Source organism: Sturnira hondurensis, unplaced genomic scaffold, assembly GCF_014824575.4.
Source record: "Sturnira hondurensis isolate 20B ecotype Veracruz unplaced genomic scaffold, ASM1482457v3 Scaffold0011744, whole genome shotgun sequence".
NCBI lineage: Eukaryota > Metazoa > Chordata > Mammalia > Chiroptera > Phyllostomidae > Sturnira > Sturnira hondurensis.
Genome location: NW_028084375.1, coordinates 896,579 through 904,641, shown reverse-complemented (window position 1 = coordinate 904,641; position 8,063 = coordinate 896,579). Strand labels below are relative to the sequence as shown.

At 43.2% G+C, this 8,063-nt stretch overlaps 1 long non-coding RNA gene across 1 annotated transcript; it reads left to right on the top strand.

Moving 5' to 3' along the window:
• Positions 1-62: 62 nt before the first annotated feature.
• Positions 63-7,349, top strand: LOC118996805 (uncharacterized). Its single transcript, XR_005068556.1, has 3 exons — positions 63-565; positions 5,748-5,871; positions 6,571-7,349. It is a non-coding gene; the product is annotated as an uncharacterized LOC118996805 (long non-coding RNA).
• Positions 7,350-8,063: the final 714 nt, after the last annotated feature.

The window sequence follows — 8,063 nt, the reverse complement described above, 5'->3', positions numbered from 1 at the left end:
CCAATTACCCGGATGGAATTCCAGCCCGGTCCACCATAAGAGCCAATGGGGCCCAGGGAAAGCAGACTCTGTTCATTGAAGAGTGCACCTGCTGAGAATTAAACAGCCAATTAGAGATTTCACGAAGTCCTCTGCCCGCCTCTAAGCCAATTACGGTAGAGGCTTCCATCTCTTAAGCCTTTGGTGAAAAACCTGCGCTTCGGTGCTGGGATCAAGATGCGAGATAGGAGCTTGAACCACTCATGAATGTCAAAACTTGTACAAAGCCAGTGTCACCCTACAACCCAGTGACCGTTGGGGAAAAAATGTGATGGGCCGTGCTCCGTTAGTTGTTTGCTATCTTTTGCCTCGATCAGTCCCCATACCACGACAGGGGATCAGGTGACGTGAAAACTTTTGGGGGGGGGGGCGGGGTGCAGGGGTTTGTACATGAAAATAGACTTCATAGAGATGAAGAGAATGTCAAGGGGGTAAGTTGTTGCGCAGCAGAGAGCCAGGGCCCGCTGCGAAGGAACAAGATGAGGGCGGTGACAACAGGAAAGATGAAGGATCCGAGTTCTGAGTGGTAAGGAAGCTGCGGGCCTGCCCTTTCCTGGGGATTGAGGGAAACGGGTCAGGCGACAGGCGCAGGGGTCCGTTTCTGTAGGGGACGAGAAAGCGGGTGGTTTTCTGAAAGCGGCGGTTTGCTTTCGAAGAGTGCATTGCAGCCGCCGTTTGTCCGGGAACGTTAGGGACGGTTGGGCTTGGTCTCGCTCGGCCTCTGGGTAGCCGGTAGCACAGCGGGCGGGCCCGCGCCCCTTCCCCGGCCCCAGGCCCGGCCCAGCACTAAGAGTTTAGGGTGGGACCGGAGGTGGGGCCATCCCACCAGTTTCTATCACAATTTCTGGCGCGCGATACTCAGTGAACGTTGAATGAAAAATACAAGAAGATCGTATCTTGAGTCATTTAGGTAGAGGGAGGCATTTGGTAGTCAGTTTTTCGTTTTGTATTAATTTAAAAGATATATGTTTTGAAGAAGTAACACATGCACATTCTACAAAATTCTAAAGGAAAAAGGTTATTACAGTGAATGTCTTATTTCCCTCAGAAGCAACCGATGTTATCAAATTTTTGTGACAAGATATTCTATAGTAAACATGTATATGTATTTTTACCTAGTCGATAATAAACTATTTTACAGTTTCCTTTTTATATGGTTTAGATGTCTTTCCACAGCAGTACAGATGTATCTGTCTCATAGTAAGTTTCATAGTAAGCCTGAGGGATATACTGATATATTTAACCACACGTTACGGTTATATTGATACCCAAGTATATTTCATTTGGCTTTTGCATATCCATATAATAAATACTTAGAACTGCAAATGCTAGGTCAGAGAATTGTGTGTGTGTGTTTTTTTTCATCTGGATACATGCAATTTTGCAAATTCCCTCCATCCACGAAGATGTTTCTCATTTCATTCCACCAGCAGTGTTTTAAAGGATTTTGGTAAGTATAGATGGTATGGTCAAATTGCTTTCCATGGAATTTTTTACTAATTTTCTCTCCCATCAACATGCTTATACATTGTGTTATCAAACTTTTGATTTTTGACAATCTGATAGTGTAAATGGTATCTTGTAATTTTAATTTCTCTTATTATAAGGTTGAGCATCTTTTAATATGTTTAAGTGGCAATTGTATTTTATTTTTCTGTATATTCTGTTCATATAATTTGTTCATATGTTACTATTTTATCTTTGCATAAGTTATATATTTTTCTTTTCCCAGTTTGTCCTATGTGTTTTTATTTTGTTTATGGTGACTTTTTGCTATGCAGATTTTTTTTATTTATATGTAGTTGAATTTGTCATCATTTTCTTTGATAACTTCTGGGTTTCATATCATATTTAGAAAAGCCTCCTATTAACTAAGATTATTTTAAAATTATTCTATTTTTTGATAAATAGTGTTTATGAAAAAATAGTGTTTTTTTTCATAGTGTCTTTTTATACATCTTAATATTGAATTCACCTAGAATTTATTTTGGTGGGAGATAGAAAAATCTAACTTTATTTTGTTTGTTTTACTTGACCCTGCTTATTGAATAACCCATACTTCCTCCCTTGTTTTTGAATGCTACCTTTATAAAACTCAAACAGCCATATGTATTTTGGTCTATTTGGGAGTTTTTCATGTTCATCGATGTCTTCATTCATATTCTAGCACAGTCAAACCTTGGTTCTCCACATGTGGATTCTTGAACAATTTTGTTCTCGACCAATTCTGTTCTTAACCAAGTTGTTCACCAAAAAAACCCATATTGATTCTCTACCCAAAAACCCTTTCATAATGGTACCTGTATAATCAGTCACGTGTCTATCAGGCAACAAAGGAGATTCGGTTTTTGAACAAATAACTTCTTTTTAAAAAAATTATTGTTCAAGTACAGTTTTCTGTCTTTTACTCCTATCCTAGTAGGACAAATAACTTCTTTTTTTGTATTTTATTTATTTATCTTTAGAGGGGAAGGGAAGGAGAGAGGGAGAGAAATATCAATGTATGGTTGCCGGACACACGATGTATCGATGTATCGTGTGTCTCCTGCTGGGAACTGGCCTGCAACCCAGGCATGTGCCCTGACTGGGAATCGAACCGCCATCCTCTGGTTCGCAGGCCCGTGCTCAATCCACTGAGCTACACCAGCCAGGGCAGAACAAATAACTTTTTGAACAGTTTTGTGGAACGAATTAAGTTTAAAAACCGAGGTTCCACTGTTTCTTACTGTTTTTTTTTTAAAGATTTTATTTATTTATTCATCTTTAGAGGGGAAGGAGAGAGGAAGAGAAACATCAATGTATGGTTGCCTTTCATGCATCCCCTGCTGGGAGTTGGCCTGCAGGGAACCGACCTGCAACCCAGGCATGTGCCCTGACTGGGAATCAAACTGCGATCTTCTGGTTCGCAGGCCGGTGCTCAATCCACTGAGCTACACCAGCCAGGGCTGTTTCTTACTGTTTTTAAAAACTGATGTACATTATGTATTGTTTACCATAATTTAAAAGTTAATACACAATATACATATAGAAAAGTGCACAAATAAAAACTGTACACCTTGATGAATTTTCAAAAATGGAATACATTTCTGTAACCAATGTCCAGATTAAGAAACAAAACATTACAGCTTGAAGTCACCCTTGTGTCCCTTCCCAGTTTTTATTCCCCTTAAGGACAGCCACTCTACTGACCCTAATAACAGAAACCAGTTCTTCTTGTTTTTGTTTTTGTATATGAAAAGAATCATATAGTATGTACTCTTTGTGTCTGGCTTCTTTTGTGCAACATTATTTGTGAGAGATTCAGCCATATTGTGTATAGTTTCAGTTCATTCATTCTCATTATTCTGTAGTAGTATATTGTGGGAATATAGCACAATTTACTTTTCAGTGTACTGTTAATGCTATTTTGATGGGAACACACATTTTTAGATTACCTAAGGGAGAATTACTGTACAGAATATTCCTATATACATGTTTAAATCATTGATGTCCCATCAGTGTCTTAACATCTTTGTCATATAGAATTTACATATTTCTTAGATTATTCCTAGGTTCTTGAGTGTCTTAATTGCTATAGCTGTTTTTATCTTTTAAAAAGTAAAAGACTACTTCAGACCCAAGGAAGAATGTCCACTGTTGCTATAAAAATGACAGACCTACTTTATGGGCCCATCATCTTCCAGCTCCAATGGGATTTGGTAGGAAGAAAAGAGGAAATGAAATGGAAGTCCAAAATGAGGGGTTAAAAATTAAAAATTAAACCACAGGAGGAATTTCTTAATCAGAGAACTGTAAAGCAGGTATAATTAGTTTTCCTGGAAATTTTAAGGAAGGTTAACTTCAAATAATTGGTTGCATAGGGAGGTTGAGGAGTAGGAGTAGGGATAACTTTAGGTGAGATGATTCCAAACTTTCAGTCTCTGTGTATTTGGGATTTGTCATTTAATTCCCCCTCTAAGAGCTCAAATCAGGATTGAAAGATTGAACTATGAAAAGCTGGCATTGAGTGAATTATAATTTTTAAATTTTCATCTCTAGTTTCAAAGAGTCCATTCTCTTTCCTTGCAGGGTTTTTTGAGCAGAGTGCAGGAGGCAGTAGGTGGAACTAGTTATGAAAGTCTGGGTTGCTTAGAGAGTTCCATGGGCAGGTATTTCCACTCAACAAACCGAACTGTGAAAGTAGATTTTAGCTAGAGGGTGGGGCAGTGAGGGGTTCTCGAACACAGTAGCCTGGTTCCAGAGCCTTGACTGATCCGAGTTCTCTTCCTGGACAACATACAAACAATCTGTTCAAGTGATATTCCGTTGTCTGAGTTTTTGGAAAACAGAACACTTCCTTTGCCCATTATAGGAGTCACCCTTTTCTCCCCATTTACTCAAGGCTCTTCACCAGAAACCAGCAACTGGGAGCATGGGCCATGGTATCAGAAATTATGCTGGTGATACTCTTCAGTCTTCAGATCAGATTGATGAATTGTGGCCGGTGTCCTAGGAGGGAGACACTCTCCTCAGCCTTTCCAGCCACCACCATCCAGCTGCCTTCCTACTTAACTCCCCTTACAGAGGAGTCTGGAGGACCAGGACTCAGTGGTCCCTGATCTGAGTGCTCTCCAGCCTGAATCACCACCACAGTCACTTCTTCTTTTTTTAAATCCTCATCTGTGGACATTTTCCCCTTGCTTTTTTAGAGAGAGGAAGGGAGAGAGAGAAGCACTGATTTGTTGCTAGGACCAGGGATTGTGTACGTCCTGACCGGGGACCAAACCCTCAATGTAGGCATGCGCCCTGACTGGGAATCAAACCCGCACCTTTCAGTTACTGGACGATGCTTCCACCAACTGAACCACACCGGCCAGGGCCACACTCACTTCTTAGAGCAAAAGTCCCACCCAAAGGTGCCCGCCTCTCTCTGAAAGATGGGTGCTGGTGGGAAAAGGGGGACAGAGAAGGGAGAAGGTGGAGGTAACAGTGTTTTCTTACAGCGTCCATTCTACCATCTGTTCTTACCTGAGCTGTTATCTACACACCATAGTCCTTCCCAGTCTTTTCTCTTTGCCTCAAATGGATTCTGGGGAGCACAGGCAGCCTAAGCCCTCAGCTTTTCTGCTCCCTGAGGCTTCTCACAGCAGGGTTTTTTTTACTTGCATTCTGTGGAATCTGTGATGGCTTCAGGGTGACAGTGTACAATGTATAAATGTTTTTGTTCATAGCTTGTACCAGATATTCTCAGAGGGGTCCCTGATTCAAAATAAGCTGACAGTCATTGCCTTGCAGGCTTCTTATCCCTTGAATCAGGGACCCAGCACAGCAAAGGAAATCGAGAAACAAAGATGTATCAGGGATCATCACGGGGAGTACTCAAATGCTGCCAGAGTATCTTGGGTCCAAACTTCTCTCAGCTTAGGGGACACCATATCTGAAATGGAAGGGGAGGGTAGATGGAGGGTGGACGGAGTGACCTCAGGAAGGTTTGGGCCAGCAGAGGTAGGCAGAAGGTGGGCAGAGTCAAATCTCCCTCAAATCTGACGTAGTTCACAGAATGTTCCACCATATGAGAAATTCCTGAGCAGCCTCTCAGTAACCTAAGAGGTTGTTGAGGTTAGAACCCAGAAAGGGACCTAGGAAATCTGAAACCTCTGGGGTTTCTTGGTTTTTAACTTTTGTTTTTAATCCTCACCCGAGAACATTTTCTTTTCATTGCTTTTTAGCAAGAGAGGAAAGGAAAGAGGAAGGGAAACATCGCTTGTTGCCTCCTACACACGCCCAGACTGGGGATCTGTGCCTGGACCAGAGATCCAACCCCTTGAACCAGGGATCTAACCTGCCACCTAGGTATGTGCCCCTACCAGGAATTGAACTTGCAACCTTTTGGTTACAGGTCAATGAGCCACGGTTCCAACCAGCTGAGCCACACCAGCCAGGACTGAAACCTCTGTTTTTAGTTATGAGAGCCTCTGTTGCTGGCAGCCAGGCCTTTCAGTTCAGTCCATCTGATCCCTGGAATTTCGGCTGGTCCCTGGGACAGAGGCAACAAGGGCATCGAGTGAGAAGACTGAGAATGAGTAAAAACCAACCAACCCTCAGCTTCTTGAAGTAACTCAGTTGCATTAGAGTTACTAAAGGAAGGTGAAGATTAACAACTGACCCGTTTCCCTAAAAAAGTTGTTCTGAGCTAGTCAGGTAGAAGGTGATCCCTGGATTTTACCTTGCCCCCTGGGTGGGTCCTGTACCTGAGAGGCTATGGGAGAGGAGTTATAAGAATATGCAGTGACTAGAACAGTGAAGCAGTACGGTGGAGGCATGTGACTTTTGAGTCAGCACTGAGTTCAAATGCAGCTCCCTTACTAACTAGCCCTGTATACTCCAGCATTTACTTACTTTATTTGACTGTTAGTTCTATCAGCTAAGATGCCCTATTTTATGGGGTTGGTGTGAGGATTAAATAAGAAAACAAAGATAGAGCCTCTGACATAGAATAGGACCTCAATAAATGTTATTTTTCTCCTTTCTCCACCTCTGTCTCGCCCCCAGGAGAGTTTTATTGGATTGCCCCAAATGATGCAGACCATAACATCCCTGGGTGTGCACACGTGTGCACACAGTTGCACATGTCCCTGGTTGCATTCACACACTTGATACCCACACACCAGCCTGGACGATTGCACTCAAACCAAGGGCAGCCTTCTCAGACGGGAGCCGTGAGGCCTGGCTTGCTGGTTGTGCAAGCTGCGGAGGTGCTCAGCAGAGTACTGTGGCTACACTAAGCGTCCCTGGAGAGGCTCTGTGAGGACAGCGAGGGGTGGCAGTGGGGCGTGACTTCACAGGCACTTCCCCTCGCTTGAATGGGTTTCTCGAGCAATACTTTGCCATCTCCACCAAGGAGGTCCTCGTCTATGCCCAGAGCTGTAGTGTCTGGAGCTGCGCTGTCCAGTACAGTAGCCACTGGCCACATGTGGCTATCGAGCACTTGAAAGATGGCTAGTGCAACTGAGGAGTGGACTTTTGAAATTTATTTCATGATAGTTAATCTGAATCTGAAAAACAACCCTTGATTGAGTTATTGGAAAACTTTTAATATGTTTGGAAAGCTTGGATGTGTGAGTCAACTTTTTCAACAGTGAATTTTATGAAACCTAAATACCAAAAAGATATTTCTGGTGAAAATGTAGTGAGCAAATTGGAATGTGCTGTGAGTGTAAAATACACAGTGGATTTCAAAGGCCTAATATGACAAAACAGTGTAAAATATTTCACTACTAATTTTTGTACTGCTATGTTGAAATGATAATCGCCTGGGTACATTGGGTTAAATTAAATAAAATATATAGTATTAAAATTAATTGTATCTGTTTCTTTTTGTTTTTTTTTTAATGTGATAGTAGGATGTTCAAACTTGCATTCTATTTCTATTGGGCAGCACTGCCCTGGAGACTCTGGGACTCGGGCGGCAGCATCTCCCGCTCCAGAAACACACCATCCGTGTCATCTGTTCCCCGCCGCCTCAGGGGGGCTTCTCAGAGATTTCTCTGAGCAGCAGTGCGGCTTCCGCTCTTTTCTGCATTGCAGAGTAGACAGCTAGAAACACGAGCACCCCCAGTTCCAACCTAATGAACTGCTGGTGGAGAATCCGGAGAGGAGGGAGAGGGCTGTGCCCACCAGGGAAGCCTTTCTGGTGTCTCATAGACTGGAGAGGGATGGGATACAAGGAGAATTGTGTGTGCGTGGTGGGGGAGGGGTAGGAGGCTCAGGGACACCCATTTCTCAGGATTATTGATCTCCAGCCTCAGTCTTTTAACCCGGGGTTCTCACTTTCACCTCTGGCCCCACCCACAGCTTCCCACCTTGCCCAGCTGAGCAGCTAGCCTGGTGGTGAAGTCCAGCTGTGTTCTCCTGGTGCCGGCTCTCCCACTTGTTGGGGACGGTAACGAGTGGTCTCTCAGAACCAAAACCGCTGCAGCAGGAGTTAGCTAGGAGGTCATAATGCTTGCAGATTGTTGGTTAAGGTTGGGTGGGGGCTTTTGAGG